General features: G+C 41.6%; 1 protein-coding gene across 3 annotated transcripts in view; it reads left to right on the forward strand.

Annotated features, from left to right (window-relative positions):
- The first annotated feature begins 592 nt into the window (after positions 1-592).
- Positions 593-24306, forward strand: part of LRRC4C (leucine rich repeat containing 4C) — a 593943-nt gene continuing 570229 nt past the window's right edge. For 2 of the 3 annotated variants that reach the window (XM_033149579.1, XM_033149612.1), the window contains exon 1: positions 593-1315. The gene's annotated coding sequence lies outside the window, so the exon portion shown is untranslated. The remainder of the gene's footprint in view (positions 1316-24306) is intronic. The other variant, XM_033149590.1, reaches the window with a different exon arrangement.

Consider the following 24306-nt stretch of genomic DNA (forward strand, 5'->3'; position numbering starts at 1 on the left):
CCCCAAAAAAACCCATGTGGTATTTCTAATTTCTTTCCTAAGGACATAGCCATTTGGATAGATAGATAGATAGATAGATAGATAGATAGATAGATAGATAGATAGATGATAGATAGATAGATAGATAGATAGATAGATAGATAGATGGATAGATATGATTTCAAGCACAGCACTGAATGGCCATTTCCACGTAGTGCTTCAGGTGTGGAGCCAGCAGACCTTAAAGATTGCCCCCGACTCTTCAGAGCCTTATTTACTTAATTTGTCTATCTTTCAGTGAACATTTCTTTCTCTCTTAACTGCCAAGGCATGGCTGTAGGCTTCCAGGGAATCGAGCGCTCACTCTCCTTCATATCATCTATCAAATAAGATCCCTGCCTCTGATCTTCCTTAAAAGAGGTAATCCAAATAAATTTTTCCTTTGCCAAATGTGGAAGCTGCCTTCATGGAGCAAGTGCAAATGAATTCACAGAGCGCTCCCCCCCTCCCCTAGAAAACATGCAGGCACAGACCTGCTCTCTTCCTCACACACTTGTGCACACACACACACACACACACACACACATACACAGAGGGGGGAGCATACAGACTACGTAGAATGCCTTGAAGAAACTGTAGCTAACCACCTTATTAGTATTCCTCTCTCCACTGTGTTTCACTTGCAGCAAGGGAGGGCTGAGCAAAATGCAGTAGAACAGGGACAGAGACAGAGCTGGCAATCATCTCAATGCAGGCTGCTGGATGTAGGGGGCGGAGGGGGGATGCAGCAAAGCAAGATTAATAACCTTGCCATAATCCCATGCACCCTGGCAGGAGGTGCCTCTGGTGACCAATCCGTCCCTCTCTTGATTAATTAGACAGCGTGAGTGAGTGGCTGGCAGTCCACCTGCCTTTTTTGAGAGGGTGGGGGGGCTGCCTGCATTTGCCGTTCTTTGAAACCTCTACCCATCTGGGAAGGTAACAGTGAGACGTACCATCTGCAGCATACACAGCCGCTATTGGAGGCTTACCACTGACAGTTTTGCTATACAGTTTTGGTGAGCAAGGAGCAAGGTGTATCGTGCAGAGGGGGGATTTCTATCATTGGGACACTGATTCCTCCCCCCCCCCCCACATTGTGTTTGAATTCTGGACTTACTTTTGGCAAAGTCTCTTGGACACCTTTTCTCTCCCTCCCCTCCCCAGGGTTGGATGATCAGGAAATGATGGACCATCTGAAAACTAATTTTTGTGCTCCTGTGTGACTTCGGGTACAGCTGGAGGAATTTTAATTGCCCTTGGAGAAGTTTTATTAACAGGGGGAACTATCAGAAAGGTAAGTCTAGAGGTGTTGCCACCTTTTCCTTCCTTCCTTTTTCTTTCTGTTCTATGAGATTTTTACCATTGTTGAAAAAGAGATTTGGGTATATAGAGACGGTGCCTAATGCCATGCTGGAGTTGCTTCTAGGTTCAAGTGCTTGTCTTTTACAACTCCTTTGCTCTTTCTTTGCTGGGCAGGATAGCACCTTTCAAAGAATCTTGCATACTGCTGATGTGCAATGTTTTGAAAATGTATTTTGAAAGCTTGTTTTAGAGGATTTCTGTGGCTTGTGGAAAAAATAGTGTATAGTATACACTAATAGCCTACCTTCCTATAGCCTACCTCTATTGAAGCATTAACTTGGATTTGAGTCCTTGTGTTTCCTTAGCTGGTATTGGGTCCCCCCCTTCCTCCTCTGTGCATTTCTGCCTGCTCAGCTGAAATGATGGATATCTGGGTTCAGAAAGCTGCTCCTGCTACTCTTGGCTAGCATAGATTGATAGCAAAATAGGAATTAGCCAGGGTTTGTGAGCTGCTGCTTCTTATATAAAGTTTCTCTGTGATGTCTGTGTCACTGGTGGGAATTGGGTGCACAGATTTATCTTCATATGCTGTCTTTCTTTTTCCTGCCTGGTCAGTATGCTAGCCACATCTGATTTTCCTTGCCCCTTTCAATGTTTGTGCAAAGGTGAGATGCATATATACATCTAAAGCAACACTTGGACCACTGAGGTTTACTGTGACAGATTGTTTCCCTGAGTCTGGTGGTTTAGCTTTCATGTGAGCCGAGGTCTGATCCTTGCTTCGTTGTACAGGTGTTGAATTGAAGGATCTGAGATTCTCTTAGCCCTTTCCACCTTGCAATTAGTCTTTCAGAGTGAAATGTGATTGCAGTGGGGTGACACGAAAGGACTCCTTCACCGGAGTATTTTGATTGCCACACTGACATCACATTGGTTTTGCAAGAGGCTGAGGAACCTTCTGTAAATACAGGAGTAACGGTTCCCAAGAGGGCTTGCTGGGAATATCTTGCTCCATCTTAGTGCATACATGTGAATTATTGGATGCAGTTTGAGACACTCATTGGATGTGAGATGTATGTATGCAGTTAGGAACAGGCAGAGGTTGCATCATGTCACGAGCGATCTTTTTATGCAAGTCTATATACACATAATGCTTGAATGGTGATATTTGATACTTAACCTATCAATAAAGGCAAAACTACTTGATTGCCTTTTTATTTAATATGTTCAATAAAGCGAGTTTTATTTCCTTAAAGGCTGTGGTATAGTTAAACTGAAAACTTAATAAAAAGGCTCTGTCACAGCACAAATCAAAGCGCCTAGTGATGCCGTGTGTGTGTGTGTGTGTGTGTGTGTGTGTGTGAGAATGTGAATGTGTGTGTGTGGCTTGCCTGTCACTTTCTCCTTGAAGGTTTAGTGATTGTTTTTTCAGAAAATAGATTGAAGAGGGGGAGGTGTTTAAAGAAGGTAAGGTAAACCCAGATGCATTTTCCTTTTCATCTCCCGAAAGCAATATGCCAGCCTGCCATTCGCGTTGCTGCTCTGGAATATGACATTCCAATCTCTCTCTAGTTAAGATGACATTTACTTTAGATTTGTTTTGCTTTGGCATTTCTTCTACAAACTGCCTGTCCTTCCATTCAACACAAGGATTGCAAATGCTTCGTGACGGTATTCTTTTTCTGGGTTTGAAAACACTTTACATACATCTTTGAAACAGTGTCTTTTGAGATACAAAGATCTAAGGTGATGGAGGAAACTGATGTTGCATAGGATACCCTGAGGATATCAAATCTAAAGGTGCAGAGAGGTAACAAGAGACAGTCTTCTGCTTTTACTTACTGAGGTTGAACTGTCCTCAGCAGGAGTTTGGAAAGACTTTCTACTTGACATGAGGCAATCATTGAGTTGCTAAATAGGTGAATAGATGATGCTGTCATTTGTAGTTGGACCAAATTGTATGAAATTATCATATGAAAGTGAGAAGTATTTCTGTCCTGCAATGTTGTCTGCCCGTTAGTATTTGTTGTGTGCCTCTTAAAAAACAATTTGTAACACTGCATTATTTCCATTTTCAACCTGGATTTCAAATCGGTGTAAGTTATCTGAAAGTCATACTGATAGGATTTCAAATCTAGACATTCATAACTCACTGTCAGTTAGCATCCATATTAACTTGGAAGCAAGGCTTGCTAAGTTCAATGAGACATACTCCAGAGTAATGTGCCAATGAGAATGTAGCATTAAAACCCAACAAATGTATCTTGGTACATTTAAACATTGATGTCTTCGTCCCCACACCTACTCAATTATCCTTTAAAATCCACCAGAGCTAGACTGTATTGCAGAACTACACCTCAGCCAATAAAAAAGGCGGTACTGGCATATTCTGTGGCAAACTAGCTGACTTATGAAAATCCAGGAGCATTTTTGGAAGTAAAATAGAAACTTGTATCTGAAAATAGTATATGGTCTCAGACAGTGTTTCACTTGGTTTATTATAGGTATGGATTTTCTTTTTCAAGTGTTTATGTTTTTCCCATTTTAACAGTGCAGAAGATACCACAGTAGATTGCTTCAAGTATTATGTAAAAGAGCACCTTTCTATATTCTGGTACTTGTCAATGGGTTGCTATGGGAAAGTCTCTGAGATGGCACAAACCAAAGTAAAGTGATACTGCAGTGAACAGTCCTCAGCAAAGATGTAGGCAAAATGGAAATCTGAAAACATATTATGCAAACATTTTAAGAAATGTGGTTAACATTTTTTTAAAAAGTTTGCTTCTTCCTCCTTGAGTAAGGTATGATCACTCAGTTGTTCCTTTTGCTGCTGAAATCATTTAGCCCTCCAGGCCCTATGACTCTTGCTCCACATCCGAAAACCCTAGGCACTTTACACATGAATTCTTCCTTTCCTCTGAAACATGCTGGGATGACAACTGGCAAGGTCATCCTGGAATGCTAAATAGGAAAACAAACAAACATTGATCTACCAAATAGTAGATCACAAATAGTGTGGGCTGAGGATGATGCGTACAGCCAAGTGGTTAGTTACGTCTTCTTAGTATGAAATAGTATGTCCCATGGAAGTGATGGTGGGGGAATTGATGATAAACTGAACAGCTGTGATAGTAGAAGGAGTTACACCTAGTTTTGTAAAATAAGTTCTCTCAACTGTAGCCTGTTCTAAAGTCACTGTGCTCATCTTTTTTTGACAATAAAATTCCCTTGTAGTGAATCAAATTATGGTGTGGTGTGGTTGTCAATGGGAAAAATGGGTGTTAAAATAAGAAGCACTGGGAAATTTTTTTTTATTGCATATAGCATTATTTAATTCCCCTCATAACTTTCTGCTCATTTCAGAACAGCCAACTTATTCATGTTTCTTTCCTTCAGCAGATGCCTAGGATAAAGCTTATTAAAGAGCCTGAATGTAATCTCCCCACTCCTTGAAACAGCAGTCTCATAAGGACACCATCCCGGTTACCTAGGTACCTAGTTAGTTAAACCTCCTTTGAGCTCTCTGAACTTAGAGTACCTTTTTGCTGTTTGTCCTTTATGAAATGTATGTCCGTTTTGCTCCAATTGGCTCCTGAAGAGATTTTGGATGTATGCATTTACACCTTTTAAAACTTTTTTGTGGTCAGTTTTACCAAGAAGCAGTTGCTTGTCAAGCATCAGATTGCAAAAGGAAACCATTATTCTGCATTTTGTATGTCTTAAATCAGTGATGTCTTAGAATCAGTACAGCTCCAATCATCCCTGACTATAGGTCAGGCTGGGTGAAGTTGAAGCAGCTGAAATCCCACAACATCTGAAGAGCCAAAAGTTAGCCACCCCCATCTGAATTTATTAGCTCCTGCCCAAAGCAAAGGGTGTGACCTGGACCTTTCACATCAGGTGTAAAATGCCTAACTCTAGCACTGTTTGTTTCCTCTGCTCTGAAACTGTCTCGTTGACTAGGCCAAGCCATCTTGTCAATGGTAACAACATATCAAGTGTTCAGTCTTTGAGTTCTGAGTTCTCTATGCTAGGGATGGCAGAATGTAAACCACATGAGATATCTAGCAGTTTCTGGTTGCTGGGATTCTTGCAAGGGATGGAAGACAAAGTGGACCATTGCCTGGTTCAGCAAGACACTTCCTTAAGGAATGTGCACATGAAGAATATGTAGCACATACCAGATAAGTTTCTTAAAAGTGAAAAAGGGTCCCAACACTGTTGATTTATAAAATAGAAACAAAACCTTATTTATAATTTGGTGGTAGTTTCACCACTTCTTCATCTACTCATTCTTGGTGTTTTGGGTCATTGCAATATTAGTAGACGGGATTGGTTGCAAGAATACTTTGAAACTCTAAGCTTCTAAAATGGTGTACAGTGAGGAAAATTTATTGAATAGGCTAATAGCTATTCATCAAACAGTATTTCATGAATCTAATGAGTGATGGCAGGGAAGCTGAAACATGGGATGCTCTCATTTGAGTTGTACGCATTCAAATTATGGTTATTTTAGGGAAGTAAAAGCAATCATCCTTGCTCTTGCAGAATTCCATTTTAAGAAAATAATAAATAATGATCATTTAAAACTGATAAAGCACCTACAATTTTCTAACCACCGTACATGCATTAAAAATAAGACAGACCCTGCCTGAAGACTCACAATGTAATAGATGAGCTACAAAATGAAAAGGGGATGGGGAGGAAAGAGAAAAGCAAACATTGGAAAAGCTGCTTCTTTTCTGGCTGATAGATGGGGGCAGACTGGTCGTTACTATGCCCTTATGTTCATTCACACAATGTCGCTTTGCCACCTTCTTGAAAAGTGGGACTGTGGGTTAAACCACATAGCCTAGGGCTTGCTGATCAGAAGGTAGGTGGTTCGAATCCCCACAACAAGGTGAGCTCCTGTTGCTCGGTCCCAGCTCCTGCCCACCTAGCAGTTTGAAAGCACATCGAAGTGCAAGTAGATAAATATGTACCGCTCCAGCATTTCCGTGCGCTGCTATGGTTCACCAGAAGCGGCTTAGTCATGCTGGCCACATGACTCAGAAGCTGTATGCCGGCTCCCTCAGCCAGTAAAGCGAGATGAGCGCCGCAACCCCAGAGTCGGACACTACTGGACCTAATGGTCAGGGGTCCCTTTACCTTACTGTCAAAGCAGAATGTGGGCCCATCCATGACCCATGAATCTGATATGAGGAACAATGAAGAACCTCTGAGGTGTGGTTTAATTACTTAGAAATTACTTACTTAGGTTCTAGATAACGTATGCACAACAGCATTCTGGGTCACTGAGATTTTCAGAGGCCCTGCTGGTGTTGCCACACTCTCCTGAAATTAGACCCGAGGCCACTCGAAGTAGGGCCTTTATTGTGGTGGCATCTGCACTAACTACTATATGTTTTTGGTACACATCAAAGTATTTTTTCTTTGCTGAAGCATTCCCGGATCATTGCTATTGTTTGGTGTGTGTTTTTGTGGATCACCCTGGAAAAATGTATATTACTACCATGTATTGTATCATTTTTATTTGGTTTTTTATTATCATGTGGGGTTTGGGACACTCCTTTGAAATTCTCAAATATTAAGCAGTATACATGTGGCGACCATTTTGCATGGGGGTTCCAATCCTGGCCCCAGTGCGTGTCGGTGGAGTGCATATAAGTGCACCACACCCCATTCTGCCCTGCCCCCATTTTCCCCACCCTGCCCCTGTTCCAACCCATTCTGCCCCCCCACCTCCCTATTCCACCTTCTGGGTCCAAAAGGACCCGCACATTGGCTTCACGTGTCAATTGCACAAGCCTAAAATGGTTGTGGCCTGTATCAGTATGATAGATGCCTAAGGCTGTAACCCTAGACCTATTTGCTTACCTGGCAGTAAGGACCATTAAATCCAACAGTCTTAAATAACAAGGCTGAGTTGGTAATATCAGTAGTTCATTTGAACCAAGTGAAAAAATGAATGTGTTCAATCATCTGTTAACAGTGTTTATGTAATTTGTAAATGTGCTGTTATTGAGGTTGTTTAAACAGAATTCCTTCTTGAAGCCAGGATTTATTTATATATTTTTGAAAAAAGGTTTTTGAATGAAACATTTTAGAGCAGGGGTCAGCAAACTTTTTCAGCAGAGGGCCGGTCCACTGTCCCTCAGACCTTGTGGGGGGTTGAAATATTTTTTTTTGGGGGGGGGAGAGAGAATGAATTCCTATGCCCCACAAATAACCCAGAGATGCATTTTAAATAAAACCGCACATTCTACTCATGTAAAAATACGCTGATTTCCGGACTGTAGCAGAAGTTGTAATCCATACTGGGAGAGGCTGCCTAATCCCTTCCCCATCAATGGTTATGTTGCTAACTCCATCTTCTCACAGCAGTTGCTACAGACTACTTATTTATATCCTAACCTTGTTTTTCTAGGCAAGAGGACCATTCAGTGCAGCCTACAATATCTTAAAATTAAGCAATATTAGAAAATGAGAGGCATACTTAAATAAATAATCAAAAACAACAAAAGCAATGTGAAATTGCAGAAGCTTTAGAACAAAACAGTCAGGCACAGGAAAATTAACTAAAAATACAAGTACTAATGTGCTCCTGAGAACAGGGATGGAGATCCTGTGATCCTCCAGATGTTGTACTTCAAGTCCCATAATTCCCAGCCAGCATGGCCTATGGACAGAGATGATGGAAGTTGGAGTTCAACATTATCTAGAAGGCCACAGGTTCCCCAGCACTGCTGTAGAATGGTGTGCACTTGCCACACATTAGTTATTGATTTGCAGAACATGAATGTTTATCCCCATCATGGAATTATTTTGGGAGCACCATCAAGTAAGTTGAGTGTAGGTCAAAGCCTTCTGGATAAATCTGCTATGCCCAGCTACGAAACAGACCTGCTGGCCTTAGCCTTTGATCACAATCGGTATACGTTCTATTTAGCATGCCATTAAACATCTTCCTCTGAACAAAATTCACCAAGGCTGCAACCCTATGCTGTATGGAAGTAAGCACCACTGAGGTTCATAGGAATTGCTTGAAGACACATACCTAAAATCAGGCTGCATACCCCTTACCTCTTAATCTCTCCAGACCACTGTATTTTGGAAAGACTTGTTCATTATTATGCAGTCAGCCAGAGGACGAAACTAAACACTATAAAGTCTACTTAATCAGAAGCTGAAGGTAGCCCAGGAAAAGTTTTCTGTATTATCAAGCTGTGTTAGAAGAAGCTCAATATGAGGATAAACTGTACTAAATACAGACTTTGGAAACCAGATGGTGAATACTGTGTGTTCTTTGCCTCTTGTGCCAGCTTTTTGGATAGACTATTTTTGTGCTACTTGAATTTCAAGGCTACTTTGCAGGAATCTAACCATAATTGCATCTTTTGTGCCAGTGTTATTCTTTCTCTCTTTTTATACCAAGGAGACACAAGGTCTCTTTCACATATTACATTAACATGCAGATTAGTGGCCGGTGATGGTGGATGGCAGACGCTGGAAAGTTCAGCATAACTTGGGAGGCCCTGCACACACAAGCTCCATGAATGGAAGCCCCCCTCTGCTTACAGAGCAAAAATGTAGTATCCACACCATACAATCTGGGCATGTATAGGCTGAGTCAATGTGGTCTGGAATGCCAGAAAAGGCAGAAACTCAGTGATGCATACCAACCCTACATATGCATAGGTAGGTCAATCCATTACATTTTCATATATATTCTGACATTTATATCAATTTTTTTCCATCATGGAACCCAAGTTATCATACATCTGGTTCCCAAGGAGTCATCTATCCAGGTACTAACTAGATCCAGACTTGCTTAGATTCAACACAGCAGTAGCTTCATGTATATCTAGACCATGTCTTAGGATGGTGCCTGTATCCTTGGTAAGGTGATGTGAAGTACGACAATATGGAAATACCAAAAGCCCAAATACCAATAGTAGGAAGTCAGCCATGACATCTTTACAGCCTTTCCTTGTCCTGCAATTGTCAGTCATATGGTTGGAGAGAAGGGCAACACCTACTGAAGTCCCCAAGTTGGATATAATGCAGAATTCCATCAAAGAACCTTATAACCAACCCAGTACAGAGGTGTGCATGCTTTTATTTTCTCCTTTGCGACTGACATCTATTGGATAACCTTGTGCCCTCATTCTGTAGGAGGTTAGTCCTCAGAAACCATAAAAGTACTCACAAAACCAGGATTCCCTGGCAATCAGCTTTATAGAATAAGCAGCTTTTCCCAGTCCTGAGAACACGACAGAGAAGAAAGGTAACTACCCATCCTCTCCCTTGCTCATAAGAAGTTGGCATTTGCAAGTTCATTTGAAGAGACTTAAGAGTCTCCTTCACTTTGTAAAAAATACAAATTGTTTCCTCCTTTTGGTTGGTTCTGAAGAGGTTGTAAGGTTCCAATGCACAACCCCTATTAAGGTTAATGAGACTTGTACTGCTATTTGTGAATTGCAAGGCAACCCAGTAGGACAGGGTTGTTGCTGCTGCTGCTGTTGTTGTTGTTGTTACCACCACATGAATGCAAAGCAGTGCTGTGTTGCATTTGCCCTCTAGTTACTCCTGTTAAGTTTGTGACTAGGCCAATGATGGGGGGGATGACTGGTGGCTCTCCAGATGTTGCTGGATCAACTCCCATTTCCCCTTATCATTGCCCATGCTGGCTGGTGATTGTCACATGTTCCCCATTATTGTTTTAGCCCTGTGCACTTTGTATATGAATGAATGAAATTTCACTCACAGGCTAAAGCAGCATAAAAAGCATTGTGCCTCTTTTAACAAACTCTGAAACTACTTATTCTCAACCAGCAAAATGCCTGCTGTTATGACAGGTGTGTGTGTATGCATGGAGGGAAGGCTTGTATTTGCGAGGACCGTTGATAATGCTCTGTGCATGGGCATACATTTGTGTTAGTGAAGCCATGCACACATAGTCACATCCTGGGTTCCTTGGCAGTGAAGATGGGGTCATGATTTGGAGGTTGTTGATCTGTTCTTATCCTCAAAATTCCAGTGCACTTGAATATGATGCTTGAATTCTTCTCCATCTCAGTGAATGTCTAACTTTCACTTATGTGGGCTGAGGCATAGGGAATAACTTGAGGAAAGGACCTACTTCCTAGTAATGGAAATTTAGCCATTGAGAACTAGGCCTTCAATTGTGCTTCTTATGCTGCAAATGTGTAACATCTTCCGGTATGTGAATCACATTGAACTCAGTGAGGCTTACTTTTGAGTAGATATGCATTTTGATGCCTAAAGCAGAACAGCAAAAACAATCAAGGTGCATTGTAACCCACGTTTAGTTCTGTCTGTGTGTTCCTCGGGAACAAAATGGAATGCAAAGTCCTCTTTGGCAATGCCTTATTAGATCTCACCCCTTCATTCATCCACATTAGTCAAAGAGTGAAGAAGCGTCTTTTGTTTTCTCTGCTGGCTTTCCTCATACTTTGTTAGGGATTCAGCTCTCAGCTGAAATAGTGCTATGTAGGGCAAAGCCTTTCTCATCAAGGAAACGTTGATGATCTTAACATGTTACTGGCAATATAGTAGCTGCATTTCCCCACCTGTCTGCCAGTGTAGTCTCTTCTATTCACAAAAGAGCCTCTGAGAAAACTGGCAGTGTTCAGCAATACATTAATATGCAGCTCATGCAGCCTGTCATTGACATTGTGCTGGGGAGAGCATCTTTCTTCCAAGTGAAGCACTAAAAGTCCTGGATCGTCTAACCTGAATCCTGAAGACAAATCCTCTTCACTTATTGCATACCTGCAGTTATTCAGGATGGTGCCAAAGTAGAGTATCTAAGTACATTGATGACTAATACTGCATACTTCCCAGACACAGTGAGAGTGTGAGATTCTGGTGTGTGTGTGTGTGTGTGTGTAGGAGAAGATCTCTTATGCAGGAGAATTTAACAATTAAATAGATTGCTTGATCTGAAGTTCGCCTTTTAGACGATTTAATTAAAACACAGAGGAGCTGTATGTTTCACTGCACAGTATTTATTACAAAGTAAATGCAAATATATTCCGATCAATACAAATAACTCACTACTATTCTCTCTCTTTTGCCCCACGTTCAAGGTTTTACTTATTGTTTTCCTTCAATGCACATAGTTTTAAAAAAGAAAAGGCAATTGACCCCTGCACAGTTAAATCCAGTCAAAGGTGACTATGGGGTGCGGCACTCATCTTGCTTTCAAGCCGAGGGAACCGGCATTTGTCCACAAACAGATTTCTGGGTCATGTGGCCAGCATGACTAAACCACTTCTGGCACAACAAAACACCACGATGGAAGTCAGAGCACACAGAAACGCCGTTTACCTTCCCACTGCAGTGGTACCTATTTATCTTCTTGCACTGGCATGCTTTCAAACTGCTAGTTTGGCAGAAGCTGGGACCGAGCAATGGAAGCTCACCCTGGCATGTGGATTCGAACCACTGACCTTCTGATGAGCAAGCCCGAGAGGCTCAGTGGTTTAGACCACAATACCACCCATGTCCCTGGGTGTAACATGATGTTCCAAACCCCTACATAGAGGTGGATGGAATAAGTGGAGCCAGGCAGTCACATTGAGAACAATTCTCAATCTGTTGGAATCCTGTCACCTTAATAAGATGGAATAAGGAAGATATGTGATGATTCAATATAACAAAAAATTAACCATTTGGAAAAGTCACAGTTGCTGCTTTTGATCCTAGCAACAGCTTCACCAGGTGTGATAGTTTCTATCTTTGAATGATTACCAGAAAACAGTGTATCTCTCATGTGTTGACCCAGAGGGAATTTTCCAGACAATAATGTGATAGTCCTGATGTGACAGCTTTAACTATCTAACTCTATGAGAACAAATAGAACTCTAGTTATTATGTGGCTCTGATTGCATTCCTTACACTCCCAACCCCCCCCCCCCCAATTCAGCTGTCTTAAACTGAGTCAGATCCTCGGTTCACTTATCTCAGTATTGTCTACATTGCCTGGAAGAAGCTCTCCAAGGTTTTAGACAAAAGTCTTTCCTAGCTACACCTGGAGAAGGGAAGGATTGAACCTGCTACATTTGCATGCAAAATATGGACTACCCAACTGGGTACTATGAGCTAACATAGACCACATGCACACCATACATTCAAAGCACTATGATACCATTTTAAACATCCATGGCTCCCCCTGCCAAAAAATTCTGGATGCTGTCATTTTTTAAGAGTGCTGAGAGTTGTTATGACTCATGAAGCCCCCCCTTCCTCCCCCCACAGAGCTACAATTCCCAGAGTTCCCTGCAAAGAGAAATTGATTGTTAAACCATTCTGAGAAGCAGCGCTTTTAGCAGGGTGTGTATAGAAAAATCTCTCTCAAAAATGTGATAATAGTCTCCTTTTCTGTAACCCTGTTCAACACTCCTGTTTCACCATCTGCTCCTGTTTCTGTGCCACTTTTAATTATGACTAGATTTGTTTTCCTGGGTTTGACTGTCAGTCTTCCATACACACTTACCTGGGACCAGCACTTTTCTTACGTTGGTACTCTGCTGTACAAAGTGCTATCACCTCTTTTTTGAATGAATGAATCTTTATCGACCAAAGCCATAGGGCACCTCAATTGAAAGTACATATAGAAATACAAAATACATATATTGATAGAAATCAACTTAACATATTTTATCAAGCAACACACAAACAAAAAGGAACAACTAAAGTAATGTACAATAAAAATTCCCCTCCAGAACAAAAGGGACATGGATCCTCTCTATAAATTAGAGCAAAATGCACCTGCCATTCACCCTGCTAGGTTTTGTGACTTATAATTTTCCAGCAGCCAGAGAATTTTTTTCAAACTGAGTAGTAATAAAGACATTGTTGCCTACTAGCAATGTACATATATGTTTTGCGGGCACTTGTGTCGGGGGCAGGGTCTGATTGACACGGAGCAGAGGATACAGGTGAGAAATTGACACCTCGGGGCATCATAGTAAGTAGTGTGAAATATCTTTGACACTGAACTCATAGATACGAAATCTTTGGTGAGTTAGAATGTTGTTTGAATCTCTCATCCAAATAGGAAGAGGGCATACCCTGAAACCCTAAAGCTGTGAATGAGGGTTTATGTTTTTATTTTTAAGGAGCTGCAGTAAGGCTTGTAAAGTATTGCTCCAAACCAAATGTTGTTTTATATAATGGGTACTAGGTAGAGTAGAAAGGATGTGGGTGGCGCTGTGTTCTAAACCACTGAGCCACTTGGGCTTGCCAATCAGAAGGTTGGCGGTTCAAATCCACACAACGGGGTGAGCTCCTGTTGGTCTGTCCCAGCTCCTGCCAACCTAGCAGTTTGAAAGCATGCCAGTGCAAGTAGATAAATAGGTACCGCTGTGGTGGGAAGGTAAACAGTGTTTCCGTGCGCTCTGGTTTCCATCATGGTGTTCCATTGTGCCAGAAGTGGTTTAGTCATGCTGGCCACATAACCCAGAAAGCTGTGGACAAACACTGGCTCCCTCGGCCTGAAAGTGAGATGAGCGCTGCAACCCCATAGTCACCTTTGACTGGACTTAACCATCCAGGGGTCCTTTACCTTTTACCTTTTACTAGGTAGAGTATGACATTTGTGTGATTGAATTGATGTCCCACTGTTTGGAATAAAGATGGATAAAAAACAACAACAACCACATACACACACACAAAAACACTTGTGTAAATCTGATGGAAGAGAAGGTAGATGGAATCACCATATTAATTCCATAAGTCTGCAGAGTACTTCTACCTGAATTTACACAAGAGCTTTTGGCTGAAGTTCACAGCTGTTCTAGGAAGATTTTTTTTTTTGGGGGGGGGGTTAGATGATAATCATTTATACAAACCAATTTCAGTCAATACAGGGCAAGTGCAACATGAACAAAGGTTGCTATGGAAAGTAATCCTGTTTCTAAGAGAGACACAGGTGAGCCATTTTGTGCTGGCACCAACAGCACTTTTATCAAGTTATGAGTACCACCAGCACCTTGTATTTTACACAAAAAAGCACTGTCTGGAACTAAGGTCCATTGAACTCAATGGGCCTTGCTCTGAGTTGCTATGCCTAGGATTGCTATATTTGTTTATACATTTGTTTCTTTAAACATTTATATTCCATTCTTTTAATCCCTATGCATGATTGCGTCCAACGGTTGAAAATCAAAATCACATAAATTAAAAATGCACCGAAAACACAATACTAAAAATACATTAAAATCACAAATGGTAATCACATCAAGATCATATAGGTTTGTCTATGTAATGATGTAATGGGGGAAAACAAAGCACATTAAGACACAAGGAGGCAGAGCAAGATATGATTGTATAAATGAATAGATGAACCTTTACATGGGAATTGTTCCAATTTGTTAAGGGGGTGCTTTTGAACAGTGATGAAAGGTTTGCAGAATACATTATTTGTTAGGACCAAGAGAGGAGGCATACATCTTTAAAATAAATCAATTTAAAATGGTAAGCTGTTTTAGCTCAGCCTTAGCATTGATTGAAATGCTATTTCGTAAGTTTACAAACAGCATTTGGGGCAAAATCTCATAGATATTTTCACAGCACATAAGATAATTCCTACGTGCATGAGTTCCCACTTGCATGCTCTTCACTTGATGACCGTCTCATCAAATGATGCCTTGAATCCGACAAGGCTACTGAATCAGCACTGTTTGAGCCTTCCAACTGAGCGTTGAAACACAACGTTGAAACACTGCATTAAAAACAGTTCTGAACAACTTCCAATTACAGAAATAAGGTCACACACTTCTGTTTGTTGTGGGCTTCTTTGGCTCCAGGGAAAACACCCAATCGCTGATCAAAGCACCAAGTAATGTGATTGTGAGGAGGAGGGGAGAAAGGCTGGTTTCTGGGTTGCACATGAATGATGTTGCTTTACCATAACTCTAAGACCCCATAGGACAGAATCAGCACTCTGGATAGAGCACTGAGCAAGATGTAGAGGGAAATGTGCTTCGGCATGGACCTGTTGCAGCATGGGGGATGAAATGGCAACTAAACAAGGGAGAAGAGACGGGGAGTATAGGGCAGCAGGCAAACAGACTATCCCCTCTGCCTAGCCCCAAGATACAGGTTGTACGGGGCTCCAGAACTCACAACCCTGAGCTCAAAGGAGGCTGCACTGAAAGACACACATAACCAATTTTATATTCAAAAGCAGTGGGACAGTCCCGGTTTAAAACCAAATGATCACCTGTAGGCCGCAGCTCAGTGTCAGCATTATATGCAGAAGATCCTTGATTCAATCCCTGCCATCTGCAGATAGGGTTGAGGATGTTCCCTGTCTGTAACCCTGGAGAACTGTTGCCAATCAGTGTAGACAATGCAGAGTTGTATTTCTTTGAGATTTCATGTATGCTACAGTAGCAGCCAGAAGTTTAATTGCAAGAGGTTGGAAAGGAGAAGCTATGCCATCCAAATTAGACTGGCAAAACAAATTGCGAGAATATGCAGAACTAGCCAGATTATCAGCAAGGTTCTGAGATGTTACCAATGAAAAATTCAATAGAGAGTGGGATGTATACAGAGTTTATTTAAAAGAACATTGCAAAAATATAAATATGTTGGCAGGTCTGGATTGACTTTCTGCATGTAATAGTAGGAGAATCTTGTAAAATTAATGTTATTGAAACAACCTAGAGGAGACAAAGTTCAGTGTGCTGATAAAGAATGTAATCTGGGAACCACCAGAGGTCATGTTGAATCCAACTACAAAATGTTACATATAACAAGCACCAACTATGGAATGAATGAATGTTTGTTTATTTTCATTTTCATTTTCTGTTTATTACTTATGTTATGCTGCTTTTAAAACCAATAAAGCATCTTCGTCTAACTTTGGCAATCACTCGGAGCCGAGTAAGATTGTCTTCCATAAACACGGTTTTAACAATGAATCCGTAAGTGACTGTGGAGGCCAATTCTGGATCCACACGTCCTTCCACAGTGGGGACATTGGTTTCTGGGTGGGAGTTGATCACGATGTGGTTTTGCCAAGCGTGCCTTCCTCTTAGCACGTTTCTCCCTTGCGTCCTGAGTTCGAGTGTCTTCAAAGCCCATGAGACCTTCGGTAAAAGCTGTTCTCCAATTGGAGCACTCACAGGCAAGTGTTTCCCAATTGTTGGTGTTTATAATACATTTTTTTAAATTTGCTTTGAGACAGTCTTTAAACCTCTTTTGTTGACCATCAGCATTACGCTTTCAATTTTTAAGTTCGGAGTAGATTAGCTGCTTTGGAAGACGATAATCAGGCATCCGCACAACATGACCAGTCCAACAAAGTTGATGTTGAAGAATCATTGCTTCAACACAGGTGATCTTTGCTTCTTCCAGTACACTGGTATTAGTTCACCTGTCTTCCCAAGTGATGTGTAAAAATTTTCGGGGACACTAGTGATGGAATCTTTCAAGGAGTTGGAGATGGCGTTTATAAGTTCTCCATGTTTCACAAGCATACAGTAAGGTTGGTAGTACAATAGCTTTGTAAACAAGCATTTTGGTTTCCCTGCAAATGTCCCAAACACTCTGCACTTCAATTGGGAGAAAGCCACACTTGTAGAGCTCAGGCGATGCTGGATTTTGGCATCAATGCCGGCCCTTGTCGAAAGATAACTGCCCAGGTAGGAGAAGTGACCGACATTTTCCAATGTTACACCATGTTCCTATATATAAAGAGACAATGAAGAGCTAGGTGGACCAACATTCTGATTCTGTGGAAGGCAACTTCCTATGTCTCTAGGTGGGGGTGCTTCATTGCTGTTTGGTGGAAGCAAGGGATAAATAACAACCTTAGATCAAGACCAGCTTTCACAAAACTGGTTCCCTGCAATTATTTAGGCTACAACTCCAAGCAGCCACTGCCAGCATGGCCAGTGGAACTTGCAAGCCCAAAACAGCAGGCAGGTATCTGCCCCACATTGTCATTTTTGAAGGGCAACATATAAGAGTGTTGGATAGCAAGGATCCTTAGAAGTTAACCAGTGTTCCTAAAAGAAAAGGGAGGACCCCTTTTTAATTTGAGACATGGGTGCTGGTATGGCAGAAAGTTTGCCATTCCAATCCAAATGAGCATCAGTAACTTTGGTAAAGCTACTGGAGGTGAGGTGAGGAGCTTGGTGAGGTGGATGAGCCTGGTGGTGGTTTTTGAACTAACTAGTGAGCAGAAAGAAACAGCTTTGCTTTTAGCACATCTCTATCCATCCCCCCTGCCTCTTCCTGCAGTATGGGAGAAGGGAACATCTAAAAGGTGCAAAGGAGAAAGATGATTAAAGGACTGCAGCAATATATAAGAACTTGCTACTGTTCCTTTTTACTTCTCAAAGATCCAAGTGATTGCATGGGCTTTCAGTGTCCAATTATGTTGAAACTTGACTTTATTGCCACTATTTCAGCAAAGCTGTATGACTTTGTAACAATTTTATTTGAAAAAGAAAACAGCAACCCACTTTATTTTTATCTCTCCATTCTGTTCTGTGCTTAAATGGCATATAATTGCATTTAATAATCCTTATGATTTCATGTGAGCCACCTCGAGGGCATTTTTGAAGACCAAGGGTGGGCTGGAAATTGACAAAACATATAATGACAATTTAAACCAGGCTATTTCACTGCATACTTTATTACAAAAATGTACATGTGTCTGATACAACCAACTCAAATTCTAAGGGTGCTTTTTTTAGGGGCTGGGAGAATCGGAATGCCTGGTATCCTAAGGCAATGGTAGCAGGGATCCCAGTGCCTTTTACCATCTTATGCAGAGCCTTGCTCAACTTGGCAGGCCTATTTTTTTAAAAAAGCAATTTTGGTCTGTTTCCCCTCCCACTGAAAAATAAAGGGAGGGAAAGTGGTGAGAGAGCCTTAAACATTCTCAGAAGCACATCTGAACCTTTCCCAAGCGTGGCAGAGGTGTCATTGGACCAGGAGAGCTTTGGATTAAACCAAAGTTTGATTAAGGACAAATTAAAAACCTTACCAGATAACATTAACAGCCTGCTGGATTAGGCCAATGAACCACCTTACCCAGCATCCTCTTCTCATGGTGGCCAGCCAAATGCTGGTGGGAAGCCCAAAAACCAACACTGAGCACTGAGTGTAACCCCACTCTTTCGATCTGTGGTTCCTGCCAGCTGGCATTTAGGGGCATACTGCCTCCAGCAGGGGAAGCAGGACATACCATGGTGGCGAGTAGTTATCAATATATTCCATGGCTTTGTCTAATCCTCCTTTAAAGCCAGCCAAGCTTGCTGGCATCAGCGGTGTGGCCTCTCCGCCACCTCCCCCTCAGCTGTGGGGTGGCTGAGGGAGAGGTGGTGGGCAGATATAAGCCCCACGCTGCCATTTCAGGCAGCACAGATCCTGCAGGTGCCCAAGCCACCACGTCACTCCCTGGAGAGACGCATGGCTTGGGCACGCTGCAGTCCCCGAGGTAAGCACCGGCACCCATTTCCAGCCGCATTTCATTACGTTTGTTGACTGAACTAAATAGTTTCATGAGCCCAGGTTTTTTTTTAATATAAAAAAGCCGCTCATGTTTTTGTCATTTTGTCACCCACACCCCAGTGATGACACCCAGGGTGGACTGCACCCCCCCCTCCACACACACCCTTCCTCCACCACTGGTTGGCATGACTGTTCCTTGTGGGAACAGAGTCCATAACTAGGTACTATATAACTTCCTTTCACCTGTCCTGAATCTGTCCTGAAGTTTCAGTTTCATTGGATTTCTCCAAGCTCTAGTCATAACCACAGAAAAAGAAATCCAATAATACAATATATATTTTTAAAAAATTAATCAACCAAAATATTTATTATTTTATTTCATTAAATTAACACACTGCTTGATTGTAACTAACAAACAAAACCTCAAAGATTTACAAAAAAGATGAAATAATTAAAAAAACCCAAAATTACAACCGTGCCTTAAAACATACAGATGTTACAATGCCAAAACAGATTAAGATTATCTCAACTTTCTAAATATCTGTGTAGGCTTGTCCAAACAAGAGTGTAAATATATCTTTACATTAAAATATATGCCAAATAATGATAAGCAAAAGGTAAAAAAAGAAAAGAAAATTAAAATAGAAAAGACTGAAGGAAATAATATAGCAAAATCTTCCCGTTAAATCTTTAAATTAAAGCATCCGATTAAATCTTTGCCATTTGCCACGTTAACCCCAAGCAGGAGTTACGGTACATGAGTTCTAAATGCAACTCAAGCCAGTAGTGTTTGATACATTTTGGATCAGAGGAAGTTTCTCAGTCATCTTCAAGGGCAGCCCCACACAGAACACATTGCTATAATCCAATCTGGAAGACGTCCTGGAGTGACTGAGAGGAAAGTGAAGGTGATAAAGATGATAATCATCCATTGGAAGACTGTGGTTTTATTGAGGATAAAACAGTAAAATCACAAAGTGAATTGCAAATGGTAGTAGTAATGAATGGATGGCAGTAGAAAATGCATGTGCTTATTACAATCTGAATCACTGACGTGACTCATTAGAGCTGGCAACTGTGCCCCCCTGCACAAGCAGATCTCCTAGGCCTTCAGATAGTTACCTCAAATGCAGAAATGTGGCAAGGGATGCTAAATTATTCACTGTTACTTCATCTTTATGCCAGGGAAACACCACGTGCCATGTTTCTCCCTTTCAGGCAGATGTACAAGGCACAGGAACACTGCCAGAAAAAAATTGGCAACAATATTGTCTGGTAAATGACCCTGATGGCATTGAGCAACTCTCACTTTTTCTGTGACCATCATGTCACCCAAGAAGAGCATTCTCTTCTCTCTTTTTCTTCCGTAGGAGAGGAATGGAGTGGAACATTCCAAACCAGTAACAGCATCAGCCAGTAGAAATTCCAAGGTCTGACAAGTAAAAAAAAAAAAAAAAAAAAGATTAATTCAATGTGCAAAAGTACTCAAGGCATTATAATGAATTCTGAAATATCATTAAAGGCATTTGTAACAATAAGAGAGAAGGAAATAAATGAATCATAAGGAGTATGGTTTTTAGAAGGTTGGGGAAGTCTATCGTTTCTTTGAAAGATTATTCTTCATTCTGTTTTAAAAGGAGTGGGAAGCACATTCTTGACCAGTTCAAGTTCTTAAGTGTTCGTGGTGGAATCCATTAAGAAGGAAGAAAGAATGGCGAAGAACCCAGAGGTGGTGGTGGGTTTTTCAGTTATGCCTTTCTTTAAAATAATCCATTGTCCAGCAATACAGTCAACCAAAATGGTTTGATGTAGCTTTCAAGGATAAGTATCAGGATAAGAAGTGATGCATCTTACTATATTTGCTGTTCTAATTGCAGAAGACTGAAGTCTCTCCATCTTGAGGTGTGCCTGTTTTGGAAGATGTACCACATAGTAAACTGAATAGAAATGACATCACTTTCCAAGTGAAAACTGCACACAACTCCTGATGGGAGTCAAAATTTATGACTGTTAATATGCATTTACTTACACCCTGAAGGGTGCCATTAAGAACTTCCACCCTGACTGCTTACAGCCTAACTAAACCTTCACAATTTATGCCTAGAAAACACCTGGTCTCTCTCTCACTCTGTCTTAATGGTGCTCGTGTCATTTCAGGAATCCTAAAATAGAATATTATCTAGAAAATTCATATGTCTCCACTTTGGGCCTTTTTGCAGTTATCATTTATAGTGGTGCAACCAGTATAGTGGTATAACGACTTTGAGGTTTCCTGCAATCAAGCATTATATAAATTTTACGATGTAAATAAATATGACAGCAATCATTAGCCGCATACAAAATTTCATCACAATTACGAGCTTTGCAATGGCTCGGGTAGATGCTTAGTTCCTCTTCTAATCTCATATACTCCCACAAAATGAGAAATCTAGAAAACTAGGCTTTAAATACCCTGCCCTCCAACAAGGCTGTAAAAGAGTAATCCTTGTGCACATGCTCATCACACCAGAATTTACTGGCTAGAGGAGCATGGGGGCAAGGGTTTGTAAGGGTTGGGACTACAGCCATGTAACTTTTTTCAATTCAGGCACATCCCACCATTAGTGTCTCGCCAATTCAAAGTTCACACTTTCTGTTGTATTCTTTTCTGGCTCGTGAGTGATCCTGATCTGCTATTTTTTCTCTCTGTTGTGAACTGTATGTGACATGTTGCTTTCCCAAGGTTTCTTCTCTGCCTGTGCACATCACAAGCCATTATAAAGTTGGGGTTACTAGTGCAACGGTAGCACATGAAGCACCAGCATCATGTCTCTTGCCTAATTTATACTTTCAAGCAGCACAGATGCAGCAAGAGGCCCTTGGAGGGGTATAGGGTGGGGACAAAGAAGGAGGAGACCCCCAGCCACCGAGTGGCATTTCTAAGCAGCATGCCTGATGTGCTGTGTTCCATCGTGACCGCTAGGTGTTGCTCTAGATCTGCATTACATTGTGACTTGGAGAACGTCACCACAGCACAAGCAAATCGTGACTCTTAAAGGATGGTTCCTCCCAAATCAAAGTGCCTCACTTCATTAAATCAGATTTCTTCTGAGCAAACATAAGGCAGTTGTTATAACAACTGATTACTTAATTAGCCGCATGTGCTAATGGGATTTAATTGGCTTGGAGTCGAGAACATCAATCCAATAAACATCAGGGAAACTTTGTCTGTTACTTCAGAGGTGCTTTTCGCTTTAATCTCTTGATGCTTGAAATACCTGGAAGTGTTATCTCAAACTGAAGAACATAACGTGAAATGTATAAGAATGCTGGCCAAGGGGCACATCTTGTTTTACTTGGTTGTGCGCTTTGTCTCAGTCTGTTCTGTTCCAAGAAAGACCCCAACAGTTCTGAGGTGGAACACTCAATAGCAGGGGTCGGCAAAGTTTTTGTGGCTTGGGCCGGTTCACGGTCCCACAGACGCAGGGGTGGGCCAGTGTGCATGCTCACGCGCATGTGCAAACACTATTTCCGGCACTCCTTCCGGTGTGGAGGAGGCGTGCGCAGCTTCCCATTGGCTGCAGGAAGCTGGGCAGCGTCACGGGAGGCGGTCCACGCTCTGCTCCATGCCGGTTTAGCGCGGCACACGGGAGCGAATGAGCGGATGGTGGGGGTCCATGGGCTGGTTAAATGGCCCCCATGGACCGCTTGTGGCCCATGGGCCTTAGGTTGCTGACCCCTGCTCAATAGTCAGCTTAGTCCCTGTTTCATCAGATTCTTAAACTTTAATCAAACATGTGATGAGGAGTCTACACAGACTGCATCTCCTTCTCCCTCTCCCCCCAGCACTAGACTACCACCCCTTTTGACAGCCCCAGATAGCTCCAGGTGGATAGACCAAACCTGGGGCAATTTGGAGCTGCCTCAACCTGCTTAAGCCAAGTCACTGATCTACCTGATTCAGCCTGATTTCTTTTGGGATCCAGGATTCAGTCAGAGCTGGTGCACGGGCCTAACATTAGCAGCTAAACACTACAATTATAGATAAGTACTTTCAGCAGAGAACATGTAATGGCATATGAATATATGTTTGAATCAGGTTTAAGAGGGGGAACTTTTTGTAAGGCAAATGGAACACATTTTTTTTTAAATCATCCCAAGCCTCCCCATTTATTGCAGATCACAAGTAATTCATGCTCGATTTTTGTGCTTGCTTGATTTTTTTTTTAAAAAAACCCTGCTAATTTGCACCCTTAAAAAAAACCCCAACCCTTTCCTTGTATTTTGCAAGGGAAAAGAGGCATTTTATTTTTCTTGTCACTCAAGAAATCTCACTCGACATTTAGTATGGGACATTTGTTAGAATGTCAGGTTGATAAGAGCTATTATTACCCTGAACAGGTTGAAAAGGACAGTTGTCTTGCTATATTTTCCACAATGTACTTTCAGGCTGACAGCTCTGCAACAGGAAAATGTTTTCTATTTTATTTTTTAAAAAATCAGACAGACTTTAATTCAATTAATTAGACAATATTTCTCTCTACTCTTTTTCTCTTCCTTTATTTCTGCAACATATTTCATGAGTATCAGGGTCCTCTGTAAACTGCAGCACAATGAGCCCTAGCTAAGAAATATTTAAAAAAATAAAGGGGATTTTAAAAATCCAAAAATGGAAAAGGATGACTATGTGCAAATGGTTAGGTACTGCTTTGACTTCAGCTGCCCATTATGTTTTTTGTTTGTGTGTTTGTCTGTCTGTCTGTGTACTGTTCTGATATGTGAATAACTTGAAATATAATATTTGTTTTGCTCCAGTGTCACAGAGGTAGTAAACATGTATCTTTAGCTCACAGTTAGGAGATTGTGTTATGAAATGCAGCTCCATATGGATAACCTCACCAGCTGAGGTAAGATGGCTGTTGACCAGCACAAGAGCATTTTGGGTAGCACCTTCAACCCTTCAGAACAGCCTTCTCAGGGGTCCTTGCCTGGTGTCCATCTTGATGCCAGGTAAAGATCATTTTATAATCCAATACAAGTTATTAATCAGTCATACTACTGGTTATTTTCTTTGTTCTCATTTGCTGCTTGGTTGTTTTTTTATATTGATATTGGGTATTATTGTTATTAGTCATCGTCATGGTAAGCCCCTGCTGGGCCCACACCCTGAACAATAATCTGCTCTCTGACTAGGTCAAAGGGATCCAACCTTTGTGGCACTGGAGGCAGAGTTGCAGGGGTGGAAGCCAGCCCAAGTACCTGGGTGTGATCCAGAGTCTCAGCCTTTTGTATCATGGGCTCTTCAGCCAATGACTCCTGAACCAGGATATTCAAGGTCTGTATCTGTGGAGGCACCCAGTCCCTCCATGCCAGGGACCTGCACCCAAATGTTGACTGATCAATGGAGACAGCACACCTGAAGGGAATTGTCAGAAAGGAGGAGGAGGCATTCCTGGTTCCAAGCTGGATGCTTAACCCTTTAAGGAAGAAGAAGAAGAAGAAGAAGAA

Source organism: Lacerta agilis, chromosome 1 (genome assembly GCF_009819535.1).
Source record: "Lacerta agilis isolate rLacAgi1 chromosome 1, rLacAgi1.pri, whole genome shotgun sequence".
Lineage (NCBI taxonomy): Eukaryota > Metazoa > Chordata > Lepidosauria > Squamata > Lacertidae > Lacerta > Lacerta agilis.